Consider the following 16,463-nt stretch of genomic DNA (forward strand, 5'->3'; position numbering starts at 1 on the left):
CTGGAAAAATTTTCAAGAATTGTGTGAGTTAGTTGTGAAGCCATGAGTAGGTTAAGATTGGCCATGGTGAGAATATCTGCATGGAGAAAATCAGCAAAGACTAGAATCAAGCTCGCTCACACCATCAAGTTTACCAGCACACCACTGCAAAATTCAAGTCCCCTCTCAACTTGTTTTCCTATTTGAAAAATGGAGACATAAGTCCTTATCTGCAAAGATTTCACAAGTATTAACATAACATGGTGCTGGGCATGTGGCAGGTGCTCAGGAGTGACTTGGGCTTCTCTTTTCTTCCTGGACTAATACTGAAAGTTAACAATGGGTTCAATTTTCCTTTCAATGTATGGATTGATGTATCAACATCACTGAATAGGAAAGAGTATACATTTTAAGACGGAGCATGGGAGTGTTTCCCAGGGTGAATAATTCTACTTTGGAATGTTCCTAAAGTTTTCCAGGATCTTGTTCTCCCACCGTAGTATTAATAATGGAGTAGGGAGGACCAAGTCAGGCAGAGATACTGAGAGGGCCAGTATGTGAGTGTCTGGGTAGTTTTTAAGTTGCTCAGTTTAGGACAAATGTGTGAACAGATCATGACACTCAGGACACTTCTGTTTGGTCATTCATTCAAAAGCACATTCATACATACATTGAGCATCAGAATAGGGCAGTTACTCTCTGAGCTAGACTTTGGATATGTAGCTCTAAACAGATGTGTTCCCTGAAGACAACCATGAAGCAAGTCATTAAAAGTACACAGGTGTAATTGAAGGAAAATACAGGCCACTGCATGGGCATATAACAGATGGGAATAATTTTAGTTGGGAAGGCTCCTCTAAGGCAGTGACATGTCAGAAAAGATTCAAGGGGAAAAATTCTCCTGTCAGGCTAATGGGACATGTGGCAGACAGACTTTAGGATGGTCTCTGTGATCCCTGCCTCTGGATACCTCATGTTATCCTGTCTCCTTGAATGTGGGTGGGACCTGTGACTTGCTCTAACTAATAGAATAAGGCCAAGGTGACATGGTGGCACTTCTGTGATGCCATTTCATAAGACTGCAGCTTTTGTCTTGCAAGCAGATTCTCTCTATTACCATCTTGGTTTGCATGCTTAGATGAAACAACTATGTTGGAGAAGCTTATGTGGCAGGGAATGGAGAGTAGCCTCCAGCCAACAGCCAGCAAGGAATGAAGGCTCTCAGTCCAACAGTGCATGAGGAACTGAATCCTGTCAAAAGTCCAATGGTTTGGAAGTGGATCCTCCCATAGCTGAGCTTTCAGATGAGACTCCAGTCCTAGGTGACAAACTGATTGCAGCCTTTTGAGAAGCCCAAACCAGAAGACTCAGCTAAGTCAGGCCCAGACTCCTGAGCCATTAAAAACTTTGAAATAATAAATGTATTTTGCTTTTAGTTTTTGTTTAAGTGAAGTTTCTGGGTGATTTGTTATGCAGCACAGCTGATGGATACAAAGAGTGAGCAAGAATGTGTTCCAGGCATAGAGAACCATATTCATGTAGGAGGCAAAGAAAATAGTCTGAACATGGAGGAAGACCAGTGTGATGCAATGAATACAGGGTGATGAGAACTGAGTCAGGAAGGTAAGACCAGTCATGTCTTGCAGTCCCATATGGGCCATGGAAGAGATTCTGGCTCTTATCTTGGGTACTCTGAGGAGTCAATGATAGCGAAAATGTAGAATCAACTCAAATGCCCATCAATGATAGACTGGATAAAGAAAATATGGTATACACCATGGAAAACTACGCAGCCATAAAAAGGAATGAGATCATGTCTTTGCAGGGACATGGTTGGAGCTGGAAGGCATTATCCTCAGCGGTCTAACACAGGAACAGAAAACCAAACACCACATTTTCTCACTTATAAGTGAGAGCTGAACAATGAGAATACGTGGACAAAGGAAGGGGAACAACACACACTGGGGCCTGTGAGGGTGGGGGCAAGGGGAGGAAGAGCATCAGGATAAATAGCTAATGCATGCAGGGCTTAATACCTAGGTGATGGGTTGATAGATCCAGCAAATGACCATGGCACATATTTACCTATGTAACCATCCTGCACATATATCCTGGAACTTAAAATAAAATTAAATTAAAAAAATTGAAGTGCAGAGCTTAATAAAATTTGCTTTCTAATATGCCCATCTGGCTGCAGCGTGAAGGATGGATTGGAAGGGCAAGGCAAATGTGGTGAGACCACTTGGGCTGCTAAGTAAGATGCCATGGTGGCTCGGACTGGGAAGTGAGAGTTGATTTATGGAAAATTGGACACTTTCAAGGAATATTTTTGAGGTCGAGTGGGTAGGCTTCAATGACGGATTAGACATATACAGAGGAAAACAGGACCATCTATTGAAATGAAGGAAGAAGTTGGTGGTTTGAGTCTTTTAAGGGAATCAGAACCACTGGATCAGTCTGGGGAGCTTGAAGGCTCATGTGAATGTTGGCCTTTCGATCCCATCTTCTCTATGGGGTTGTTTTCGCCTCCCTTGGGCAGGACATTTCAGATTTGCCTAGCTACTGAGCCCAATTAACACACTGTGTAAAGATTTCATTAGCATGTGGAAAAGGCCTGGGTGCAAAATAAATCTCTGTGTCATTTTGCTGATGCTAATTATTTCATCTAAAAACAATCAAGAGTGTGAGTATTGCTTAATCAGAGAAAAGTTGTTTATCTCCCTGGGGGAGTCAAGTCAGAGCCAAAATGATATGAATTTATTTGGAATATATGAAGTTCCCTACCATCACACTGTCGATTTAACAGGGATAGATTATTTGCAGGAAGTGTGTGTGTGTGTGTGTGTGTGTGTGTGTGTGTGTGTGTGTGTGTGTGATCTATACAGTAAAGTGAGCTTGATCCTTGCCCTGAAGGAGGTAAGATTCTGTATAGAAAGGAGGGACATGAATGCATTTTTCCTTCATTTATGCATTCGCACAATTTTTTTCTCTTCTTATGTATAGCTCATTTGTAAAGGCTTTGATAATTATCCTAGCAAGTTGCTAAACTTTTTGTACCTTGGTTTTCTCATATGTGAAGGCTGTCTGCACTTAAAATCTAGCTTTCTGAGTTCAGGTCTTACTGGAGCAAAGTCAGGTTTTCCTAATAAAATATAAGCTCCATGGAAGCAGAAATATATTCATTTTATTCACTGCTGTGTCCCCAGTGCCACAGGAGACTGCCTGACTCAAGAAGTATTTGCTGAGTAAATAAATGACATCGTATGTGTACAGCATATGACATCTAGAAAGCTCAGAAAATGGCCCTGTTTCCATCTTTCTCTTCTTCCTTGCTCACTCTCCCTTCTCTGCTCTGTTCCTTTACCTCTCTCTTCTCACCCTCCTCCTCCATTATCTTCCTCTTGGTTTTGGGAAAAAGAGGAAAACCAGCCTCTCTCCCTGCCCAGTGATTTATTGTTGGCTTGCCCAGCATATGTAAACCACATTTATTTCTTTTCATATTATGAAATCAGAGGATTATAGTGCTATGGGACCTCAGTTCAGTTCTTCCTTTGAAAGGATATCTATATTTAGGGAGGTCATTGGTGAGTATCACAGCTGTTCCTTGGTTTGGATACTATTTGCCTCAGCTCTGGAAAAACAAAAAAATTACCCTGAGAATTGAGATGGTGAGCAGGCTAAACTTTAAATCACTGCAGCTCAAAATGGAATACTCATAGTTCCTTACTGATTCACTCATCCATCCATCCATCCATCCATCCATCCATCCATCTATCCATCCGTCCGTCCATCTGTCCATTACTCACTCACTCACTCACTCACTCACTCACTCACTCACTCACTCACTCACTGGTTTATTTATTCTTCCACCCAATAGGTATGTTAATCAGCAATGTGCTCAATCTTGTGCAAGGAATAGGGAATACCATGGTGACCAAAAAGGATAAAGGTTCTTCCCCCACTTCTTGATAGCCTATAAATTACCTGCACAGTATAGTGTAAAACTGTATACCAGGAAGATGTTACATCATTTTCCTGCTGAATTTTCTACTTCTTGATAGCCTATAAATTACCTACACTGTGTAGTGCAAGTAATACACAGTTTTACTCAATAGTAAGCAGCTGACATGTTAATTCTATTATAAAGCAGATGGGCCAGATTTTTTCATGTTGTTGCAAACAGCAGTATTTTCTTCTTTATTAGGGCCAAATAATATTAATATATATTCGAATATATATAAAATATTTCATAAAAATAAAACATTTTCTTCATCCATTCATTCATAGATGGCCATTGAGGTTGCTTCCATGACTTGGCTGTTGTAAATAATGCTGCAATGAACAAGGAAGTGTAGATATCTCTTTGAGATTCTGATTTTATTTGTTTTAGACATATACTCAGAAGAGAATTGCAAAATTTTATGGTAGTTCTACTTTTTATTTCTTAAAGAACCTCCATACTGTTTTCTATAGTGGCTGTACCAGTTTACATTCCCAACAACAGTATACCAGGGCTTTCTTTTCTCCACATCCCTGCCAACACTTGTACTTTTTTCTGTTTTGGATAATAGCCAAAACAGATGTAACACGTGTAACGTGATAGTTCGTTGTGGTTTTGATGTTTATTTCCCTGATGATTAGTGATGTTGAGCATCTTTTCATGTATCTCTGGGTCATTTGTGTATCTCCTTTAGTAAAATGTATATGCAGTTCCACTGCTCATTTAAAAATTATATATATGTATATATGGATGTGTGTATATATATAATATGTATATATATTACATATGTGTGTGTGTGGAGAGTTTGTAAGCGTTCCTTATGTATCAAGCTATTGACCTTTCATCAAACATATGGTTTCTAAATATTTTCTCCTGTTCCAGAGGTAATTTGGTTGATTGCTTTCTTTTAATTTTGTTGATTGCTTCCTTTGCTGTGCAGAAGCTTTTTCATTTGATACAGCACCACTTGTATTTGAGCTTTTGTTGCCTTTTAGTGTCATATCAAAGCAATAATTGCCAAGACCAATATCAAGACACTGTTCCTCTATCTTTTCCTCTAGAGTGTCAGGCCTTATGACTACATTTTTAATCATTTCAAGATTATTTTTGTGAATGTTGTATGATCGTAGTCCAATTTCATTCTTCTGCATGTGGATATTCCGTTTTCCCAGCACTGTTTCTTGAAGAAACTGTTCTTTCCCCATTGTGTATTTTTGGCACCCTTGTCAAAGATCAGTCAACCATACATAATAGGTTTATTTCTGGGCTTTTGATTCTATTCCATTTGGTTATATATCTGTTTTTATGCCAATATCATAATGTTTAGATTAATGTAGTTTTGTAATATATTTTGAAATCAGGAACTGTGGTGTCTCCAGCTTTATTTTTCTTGCTCAAAATTGCTTTGGTTATTTGGGATCTTTTGTGGTTTCCTATAAATTTTAGGATTGTTTTTCTATTTTTGTAAAACAATGTAGAAAGAAAATACCATTGGAATTTTTATAGAGATGGCATTGAATCTGTAGATAACTTTGGGTAGTGTGGGTACTTTAACAATAACAAGTCTTTCGATCTACAAATTTGGAATATTTTTCCATTTTTTTGTGTCTGCTTTAATTCATTTCATCTGTGTTTTATAGTTCTCACTGTATGAGTCTTTTACCATCTTGGTTAACTTTATTCCTAAGTATTATTTTCATACTATTGTAAATGGAATTGTTTTCTTAATTTCTTTTTTGAATAGTTTATTGTTAGTGTATAGAAGCACTATTGATTTTTTATGTTGATTTTGTATCCTGCAACTTTACCATATTTGTTGTTTTCTGTTTGTTTTGTAAGTCTTTTGCTCCTCCCTTCCTCTCTTGCTATCTTCTTTTGTGATTTTGCTTTTGTAGCTACATACTTTGATTCTTTTCTCTTTATCTTTTTTGTATCTGAAACAGTTTTTTTTTCTTTTGGTTGCTATGAGGCTTGCATAAAACATCTTATAATTGTAACAGTCTATTTTAAGCTGATAACTACTTAACTTTAATTGCATACAAAAACTCTACACTTTGTCCCCCTGCCACAACTTTGTATAACTGGTGTCATAATTTACTTATTTTTCTACTGTGTATCCATTAACATTTTTTGGTAGCTATTGTTACTCTTAATACTTTTGTCCTTTAAATTTTATATGAGAGTATAAAAGTTAAAAACTGATTTAGGCACCACCATTACAGTATTACATTATCCTATATTTTCTATATGTTTGCCCTTACCAGTGAAATTTATACTTCCATATGCTTTTATTTTACTGTTAATCTTCCCTTTGTTTCAACTAAAGAAACTTCTAGTACTTTTTTTACGGCAGGTCTAGAAGTGATAAACCTCAGTTTTTGTTTGTCAGATAGTCTTTATCAATCCTTCTTTTTTAAAGAACAGTTTATCTTGGTATGGCATTCTTTTTTAGCTTTTTAAAAATACTTTGAATATATCATTTCACTGTCTCTTGGTCTACAAGATTTCTGCTAAGGAATCCACTGATAGTATCAGGCAGATTTCCTTGTACAAAATGAGCCTCTTTTCTCTTGCTGTTTTCAAAACTCTCTCTGTCTTTGATTTTTTATAATTTAATTTTAATGTGTCTTGTGTAGATCTCTTTAGGATTAGCCTATATGGAATTCTTTAGGCTTCATGAATCTGGATGCCCATTTCCCTCACCAGATGGAGGAAGTTTTTTGTCATAATTTATTTAAATAAAGTTTCCTTCTCTTTCTCTTCTTCTTTTGGGACTCTAATAATCCATAATTATTTTGGTTCGATAGTGTCCCAAAAGTCCCATAGATATTCTTCACTCTTTTCACTCTTTTGCTTTTTGTTCCTTTGACTGGATAATTTCAAATGACTTCTGTTTGAGTTCACTGATTAAACTCAAATACTTGATTGCATTTACAGTTGAAGTTCTGTATTAATTTTTTCAGTTCAGTCAGTGTATTATTTAGCACCAGAATTTCTGTTTGGTTCCTTTTAATTATTTCTTTATCTTTGTTGAACTTCTCATTTTGCTTATGTATTGCTTTTCTGATTTTATTCAGTTGTCTATCTGTGTTCTCTTGCAGTTCACTAAGCTCCTTTAGGACAACAATTTGGAATTCTTTGTCAGGCGCCTGACATTCTCATTTCTTTAGATATTCATTTCTTTAGCATCTGTTACTGGAGACTTATTTTATTTCTACAGTAGTGTTGTATTTCCCTAATTCTTTGTAATCCTTGTAGTCTTGTGTTTGTGATTGTGCATTTGAAGAAGTAGTCACCTCTTTCAGTCTTTACAGTCTGGAATGGGAGGCCCTTTATTAGTCAGCCTGGCTAAAGATTCTGAGTGAGCTGTTTGTTGGAGACCACAGTGGGGCCCACTTCCAGGATCCACAGGTGGGTGGGCAGATGGACTTGGTGCCTGGGTCTATGGGTGGGTCTGCTGCTGGCCTCTGCAAGTGAACTTGCTGTCAGGGTCTTTGCGCGAACAAGTCTTCTGCTGAGGGCCACAGGCAGGCAAATGGGCCTAGTACTTGGACCCACAGGTGGTAGGGCTTGGTGCTGGGGTCTGCAGGTTGGTGGGCCTATTGCTGGCATCTGCAGGTGGTCCTCTTCCTGGAGGGTATGGACACGTGGTCCTGCTGCCAGTGGCCAAGGACAGGTCTTCCACTGGGACTGCAAGTCAGCTGTTGAGATCTGTGTGCTGATTGTTGAGAGGCCCTGCTTCTTTTTGTTTTTAGCTACTCCCAAGCAATCTAACTGTGTTGGCTTCCTCGGTGTTCTGGATGAGGCATGACAGAAGTAGGCATGTCAATTAGCATCCCTGAAGACCATTTTCCCACCTTTCCTGACACAGTAAACTGAGGCATCCATAATTGTGCCAGGTGATCTGTGATCCCTGGCCTTATCTGATTGGGCCAGTGATAGTTTATAGATACAACTCAAGTCAATCTTTCTTTTTCTTTTCAGGAATTAAACTAAGAGACATGGGACTAAGGACAAAGAGTCTGTAAGGTCATGCATGGTTGAACCCAATGTCTCCTGATGGCTCAGAGCATGCAGAAAAAAAGCCAATGTATAAAGTAACCTGGTCAAGGGAAGAGAAATCAAAGTGTGATACAGCAGAGATGAGCAAACACATGACCCATAAGAGAAAGACTGACAGTCCCATAGAATTGCATTCTGCTTCTTAAAATTGAGTTTGTTGAGATTCCTCAATTTTATGATAAACCCTCATTGCTTAAGCTAACTTGTCTGAGTGTCAGTTTCTTAAAATCTAATAAAAGGTTGCTAAGATAAGAAAAGAGATAGAAAAGAATTCTAAGACATGATTCTTGCCCTCAATCAGTTTGCTGTCTAATAAGAATGATATCAAAAATTACAACAGCAATAGGTATCATTTACTGAAATCATGCTATATCTGATTCCTTGCTCAAATATCATATTTGACCCTCATAATCCTCTGAAGTACATAGAACTATTTCTTTTCATTATATTGACAAGAAAGTGGGGCTTCGAGAGAATTAGTTACTTGCCTGCAGTCACACAGCCAGTACAGGTTGAAATCTAGTATGCAAATTGGTAGTCTGCTTCAGAGCTCTCTCTCTTAACAACAGTGTGCTTGGCTGACTAGTTAGAGAAATAAGAAAAGTAGAATCACAGAGAATGAAGTGAGTGGCAAATGAATAAGAGGGACCATATTATGCAGATTCAGAGAAGAGAAACATTTACTGTGGGCTGGTGATAAGCAGAGAAAGGCAGTTAAGTTTTGGTGACCTGAAAGGATTGCATCAGTAAATTAATTTCACAATAATGGATTTAGATTTAGAATGGTTATTGACAGATAGAACTGAAGTTGATAGTTTTAAGGGAAATGTTTTGGTCATAGGTATCAAGAACCTTAAAAATGCCCATAATGTTTAGCAAATTAATTCTACTTTGGGGAACACATTACGAGGAAATAATATTTTATCGATGCAGAAGATGCCCTACTGAAACCCAACTTATAACACCAAAGAGTTAGAGACAACCTGAATGTTCAACATGGGGGACTGGTTAAAGTATGTAACATCCGCTTAATGATGAGCTATTGCCTCTCATCTTCAATCCCATCCTTCTATGTTTGGCTTTGTGATCCTGGGAATAAGACTGTGTACCCACTTTTCTGTGAAAAGTTGTGTCAGTAGGTGGGTGTGAAAAACAATGAGAAGCCTGGAGGAAAAGAAGAGTCTTGCTTCTTCCTGGTTGCTTGCTGTTGCTGTCAGAGTCACCCCAGTCGAAGGGTTAATTTCAGTAGCAGCTTCTGAATCGACTTTGCTGTTTTGCACTCTATCAGAACTAATCTCACTGGGCTTCCTCAAGGATTCCAGTAAACCATCCAGATCGTGCCTTATTTTCAGAAGTCTGGGTCTCTGCTATGCTGTGCCTATGTTTAGCCTTACAAATCCAGTTTAATGGTACCAACATCTTTCCTTTGTTCCCTGGTCATAGGTGTGGACATTGCTTCTCAAGTGGCTATCTTGGTGATAGCTCATTATGCCTTATATGTCTTTTCACTTTACTGTGATTGATCAATAAGTCATGTAGGATGATTCACATTGCAGAGAAAACTTTATCCTTCTCCTGCTGCTGGTGAGTTAGCAAATTTTGGGGTGACAGTCAATGGGCTAGCCACCTCCAGGAGAGAGTAAAAGTAATTTTGACATGATACATAAGATTCTCCTCTACTGCCTGCTTAACAATTCCTTATGTTACATTCTCTCTTGGTATTAGTTCGTTCTCGCATTGCTATAAATAACTACCTGAGATGGGTAATTTATAAAGAAAAGAGGTTTAATTGGCTCATGGTTCTGCAGGATGTACAGGTAACATGGCTGGGGAGGCCTCAGGAAACTTACAATCATAGTAGAAGGTGAAGGGGAAGCAAGCATGTCTTACACGGCTGGAGTAGGAGGAAGAGAGAGTGAAGCGGGAGATGCTACACACTTTGAAACAATGAGATCTCATGAGAACTCACTTGCTATCACGAGAACAGCAAGGGGGAAATCCACTCCCATGATCCAATTGCCTCCCACCAGGTCCCACCCCCAACATTGGAGATTACAATTCAACATTAGATTAGGGCGGGAAGATAAATCCAAACCACATCACTCTCTTGAAATAACTGGGGTACTATCTGTCTCTAGCCTGGACCCTGACTGATAGAGACAGCTATGCAAAAATACATGTAACATGTGGCAACATTTACTTTCTAATATTAAATGGGTAAAAATAGGAAGTAAAACTGTAAGAACAATATGACTGGAAGCTTGTTTGTAGTGTGTAGGAAAAAAAGAATAAAAACAAATGTAAAAAAAGTGACCAGTGGCAGCCTCCAATAATCAATAAAAACATCCACAAGTTAGAAAGTCCCCAAGATGCTACTTGGCAAAATCCTTCTCCTGCTGTATCTCACGAGAAGCCAGCTTGTCTGGATTGAGACACTTCTTAATTTTTTTTCTACTGGGTCTTTTCCTTTCCTTGCCTGCCCCTTTTGGAGACATGGTAGGGTCCTGGGTATCATCTACAACACAAAGAAAGTTGGGGAGGCTCCCTTTGATGTGGGCATGGTCAGGGACAGAATCGCTTTAGGAAGACAGCCTGAGGGATCTGGGGCCCCATTTCTATGGCAACAAAGCTGCAAGGCCTAAATGTCTGATTTTGTTTTGGGATGTGGCAGCTGCTAATTATAGGCAGCTCCATGTTCCTTTGCTCTTCCCTAGAATGGTCTCTATTTGTTGTCGAGGTTTATTTACGTTCTTTTTTGGACTTCAGTCCTCCTACCCATCTTACACTTTACCCTAAATATGTGAGTGAATATATGTGTGTGTGTGTGTGTGTGTGTGTGTATGTCTGCATTCATTCATGTGTGTGCTATATATATGTGTGTGCATATATATAGATGTGATTGTGTGTGTGTGTGTGTGTGTGTGTATATATATATATATATAGAGAGAGAGAGAGAGAGAGAGAGAGAGAAATCTTTGTTGTATTTAGCGCTGTGTGCTTTACTGGTTGTTATGGAAACCAAAAGCCAGATTTGAGCAGAAGGGCCCAAGGTACCCCTTAGCCCAGCTGTGAAGCAGAGGAAACAATTTTGGGCCCCAGGGATGATGAGGAGAGATGAGAGGAAGAGCATAAAGGAGTGGAAGGGGGTGAGGATGATGTGGGAAGAAGATGAGTTTGATGGGGCCCACTAAGGCTGAATCATCAGAAGACGTACATGTACTTGAGTTGGCCAGGGGCCTCTCTTAGCAACTGGCACATCTTCATTGAAGATTCTCTATGCTGCACTCTCTGCTTCCTTCTTTCCTAAAGTTTGATCTGCAAACTTGTCTGCTTGGAAGACTGACTCCGCCTTTGGGGCCCTGGTGAGTCCTCAGGAGGAAAACCTGGCAGACCTTCCATAGGCTCCCTCCTGGGACTGATGCATACACAGGCGGTGAGAGAGGTAGTAGCCTTCCTTCCTAGTCTCAGTCTAAGTCACTTCTGTCCAGTATGGTGGCCACTAGCCACATATGGCTATTTAAATAAAGTAACGCAAAATACAAAATACTGCCTTTTCTCTGTACTTTGTGCTCAGTGCTTCTGTTAACCTAAAACTGCTCTAAAAAGTGAAGTCTATGAATTTAAAAAATATTTAGTTCCTCAGTTGTCCTACACACATTTCAAGTGCTCCTAACCACATAGCGACAGGTAGCTATTGTATTGGATGAGTAACACAGATGTAGAACATTTCCATGATTCTAGAAAGTTCTATGGAACAACTTTGCTCTCAGTAATAGTGTACCCTTCTGGACTAACCCCTACACATTCCAGAGCAAAGAGAAACTATTCATTCATTCAGCAAATATTTACTCCTTGCCAGAATTGTTCTGGGTGCCTAAGATTTTGTTGGGATAGACATATTTCTGTCCTTGTGAAGTTTATGTGCTGGTACATCATAGGTGTTAAATAGATACAAATGGAACATGACTATGGGGGGAAAGAAAGCAGGTGAAGGAAGATAGAGAAGGCTGGGTGCTGGGGTGTGGAGAGGGTTCTATTTTATAAAGGGTATTCAGAGAAGGCTCACTGAGAAGGTGACAGATGGCAGAGCAGTGGCCTGAAGGAAGGGAAAGAGGGAGCATGCTTTTCAGATTTCTGTAGCAGAGAATTCCAAGCATAGGGGGCTGTAGTGCAAATGTCATGAGGCTGCAGCATGCTGCTCATTTTGAATAGAGAAGAGACATGGTCTGGTTTAGGATGTAACAGGATCCCCCTGGCTATGAAGAGGAGAATACGGGATGCCACAGAGTGACCAGTGAGAAGGTTGGTGCCACAGCCCGAGTGAGAGGTGACGATGGCTTGGACCAGGGAAGTAGCTGTGGGAGAGATGAGACGTTGTCAGATTTCAGGTGATATTCTGAAAGTAGAGCAGGTAGGACCTGCTGCTGGATTAATGTGGGGTGAGAGAAAGAGGAGTTGAGGATGATGAGAAGGATAGAGTTTGCAATTATGGAAATAGGGTAGATGGTGGAAGGAGTGGTTATGCAGGGACAATAATCAGTATAGTTGTGGAAATAGCAAGTTTGAGGTGCCTACTAAATATCTGAGTGTTGATCTCTTTATATGAGTGTATTCATTCAACAGGTATTTGCTGGGCTCCAGTACATATCCAGGACTCAGTCATTTTGCATATAAGAGATGAGCACGATTCCTTATTTTCAACTTTCTCTAATTGATCCATTAAAAAATATACATCCTTTTTTCCACTGTTTATGCACCATCTTGTACTTTAAACTCTACATTTAGTAGAGCACTGGGATGACTGACTTGGTCCCTTGATTCTACTTTTTTTTTTTTTTTGCAGTCCACCTAGTTCACAGCCAGACACTTTGCTGGGTTCCAGAGACACTAAGAACATAAAATGCCAGCCCAGCCCTTGATAAGCTGACAACCAGTGGGAGTTGCTAAGGCACAGGACAAAGCACATGGGCCTTGGGCCCATCAAACCTGATTCATAAAACTGGCTCTACCACTCACCAGCTCCTTAGCCTGGGGCCACACACTTAACCTCTCTGAACTTGTTTGCTCATCTGTATAATGGAACACCTGACACCCAACTCACAGGACCGTCAGCAGGATCAGAGAAAATGCGTATAAATTCACCTGCACAGTACCTGATACATGTAAGTGCTTATTTAATACATGGTGGTTAGAATTAATTTTACTCTTACCAAATGAAACAGACACATAATAGGAAAAATTATGATATATTATGTTAGGACTTTTAAAAACAGAGCTGAATAAAGTGTCAGGAGACAGGATAGCAGAGGGTAGGAATATGGGCTTTGGAGATAGATGTTGATTCCAAACCTAGCACCTCCATTCATGCGCTGAGTTGACACTGGGCAAGTGTCTTGGTGTTTTGATTTGTAAAATGGCCACAGTTACCCATTAGTACCAACTCACAGGTATGTTGCACATTTTTTTTTTTTTTTTAAGAGATAGAATCTGACTCTGTCACCCAGGCTAGAGTGCAGTGATGCAATCATAGCTCACTACAGTCTTGACTTTCTGTGCTCAAGCGATCTTCCTACTTCAGCTTCCTGAGTAGCTGGGACTACAGGTGCATAGCACCATGCCCGGCTAATTTTTGTACTTTTTGTAGAGATAACATCTTGATTTTTTGCCTAGAGTGGTCTCAAAACTTCCAGCCTCAAGTGATCCTCCCGCCTCGGCCTCCCAAAGGGCTGGAATTACAGGTGTGAGACACCTCACCTGGCCTGGAATGTTGTGGATTTAAAGGGGATGACACATACAAAGAGATTTGCATTTTTCTTAGCTATAGGGTTTGCTCAATAAATGTGCGTGGCTGCTATTTCCATGGGAACACAGGTGGCCAAAGAAATCTTTTAAGAGGGAAAAAACGAATCACAGGGAACATGCTCATATCAGAAATCAGGGAAAGAAAAGACAGAAAACAAAACAAAGTTGGGTTTTTTTTTTCCCCTGGGTATAGGAAGACATCCCAGCCTGCTTCATCATTGCCCTGTCCAGTTCTGACAAGTATCTTTGACATCCCCAGAGAGAACACTGAGGCCCTTCAAGATTTTATTCTCCGAGAAGTCTTCAAAGGTCTACTTTGTAGTAGAAGAGTGACTGATATCTTCGGAACGGTTTTGAAGTTCAGTGGTAAACATGTCTTTTGGGCTGTATTTTTATCAAGGAACACGTAAACATACCAGCGTGTCCCCTTCCTAAGTCCCCAGGAGCCTCGATGATTTCCTAGATGTCAACTCCAGCACTTCCATGAGTGGTATAGGCAGTGGGTGCTCGTTCTAACCAAGGTGGTGCAACCAGTGTGTTGTAGGTGTAGTTTTCCTGAACTGGTAAGTTGTCCAAAACTTTCACTGACTGTGCAGTCAGTCACTCCTTGTGCTCCTTGCAGACTTGGCTTGTGGCCTGACCTACTTCACGTTTACACAGGCCCAAAACTTGCCTGCAAACATCATCAGGGAGCTGGAGATGATGGGCAAGGAGTGATTCATCTCTTTGGCTGTGAGGTGCTTAAAGCAACTCATTTGCGTGCTTGGGGTAACCCCCTTCAAAGTTAAGCAGGCAAGGTGAGCCTTGTTCCATCTGCCCTCAGTCAAGAGATGGCATCCTGCTGGTTATCTGGTTGACAGAGTTGGTCCTGCCTAACCAGGTGAGGCAGAGTGTGAAGAGCTTCTTCTGGTAATCAGGCAAACCTGGTTATGAATTCCGATTCTGCTACTTAGTACCTGTAGCCAAATTACTCAAGTCTCTATGCTTCTCTAGTTCCTCTCTTGCAAAATGATCTGTGAGTAGATTAGACCTATAGATGGCAACATTGTTATGAAAGACTGTTGTATGGATTGAACACACAATAATGTATGCCCAATATCCATTCAATAGATATTAATAAACTCATATTTGCTGACTGTGTGCTAGGCACTGCTCTAAGCACTTTACATTTATCAACTCATTTAATCTTCCCAACAAGTCCATGAGGTTGTGTTATTATTGTCCCCATTTTACAGACGTGGAAACTGAGGCAGAGCTGTGAGATCACTTTTCCAAGGATACACAATTAGTAAGTGGTCAAGCCAGTATTTACAGGATGCCAGACTCCAAATTTCATGTCCTTAATTATAGTTAATACTCCCTTTCAATAAATGATCCCTGTTAGAATTTTATCAAGCCGGTCTTTACTGGGTGTCCTTGTGAGTTTGGGCACCACTAGGAATCTGGAAATAACCACAAGGTTGTCTTTTTCCAACCATGAAAATAAGTGACTGATCTCCAGCCATCGAGATCTGTATAATTCTATACACTTATTTATAGCAAGACATAACTAAATTCCACCCACTCAGTCTCTGTCTATCTCTCTCTCACCCCCAGAGGGCCTTTCAGTAGCTTATTTGGAGTGAACACCATCCAGGAAAAAAAAATTAAGGAAAACAGGAATTAAGATGTCAAGACAGGTTGCCAACAGGACCTTTGATCTGACCAGAAATAAATATAAAAGACGCTGCTGAGAAGTCTCTTGCCTGATTTCCATCTAAACCAGTAGAAATCAGACGCAATTCCTGAGGCTTCGGGCTGGCCCCAGGACTCGTGAGGACTGGGGTGTGATCTCCACTTCGCAAGGGGAAGCCAGTGGCTCTCTAAATCTTGCCTAGAGTCCCCTGTGTCCTTAAGATGGGGTTGGGCAGGGGAAACATCCATTGAAATCAGGATGGAAGAAAAGTTCCTGAGGTGAGTCTGACTTGGTGGGGCAGTGGAAGATAAAGCTCACTGACAATGGGCTTGACCGTTTGGGAAATGGTAGCAAGTGTAGCAGGCGTTTGCTCATCCCTTCCCATGTACCAGACACTGTGCTAAGTGCTTAGATGCATCATCATACTTCACCATCACAGCAACACTAGGAAGTATGGAGTATAATTATTTCCCTTTTATAGATGAGAAAACTGGGGTTCAGAGTGTCTTACCAGGTTGCCCCAGGCCATAGTAGCTAAGGTACAGCAGGGCAGAGATTTGAATCCAGGTTCTATGATTCCAATACCTGCTCATTTAACCAGTATTCTGTTCTGAAATAATGAGTGGAGCCTAGAAAGTTGAGTTTCTCAAAGGAAATTTTCTAGTTTGCTAATTTGGTTCTAGAGCTGCAGGATGATAGGGGCAGCAAAATGAATATTGCCATATGCTGAGTACCTGCTGTGTGTCCAGTATCCTAGGAGGGATTTTTGAGGGTCAGAGAGGGGTATTACAGGCCAGGACTTGGGAAAGGAGTGAGTGAAGGACAGGGAAGATCCAGAGATGGCTTGATGAATAGGTGATGTGGATGCTGCTTGCTGAACCATTCACCAGATTAGGACACTGAAAGAAAATACCTGGAGGTGAGCTGGTGAGGAGATACTGTGAT

Source organism: Macaca nemestrina, chromosome 10, assembly GCF_043159975.1.
Source record: "Macaca nemestrina isolate mMacNem1 chromosome 10, mMacNem.hap1, whole genome shotgun sequence".
In the NCBI taxonomy this organism is placed as follows: Eukaryota; Metazoa; Chordata; class Mammalia; order Primates; family Cercopithecidae; genus Macaca; species Macaca nemestrina.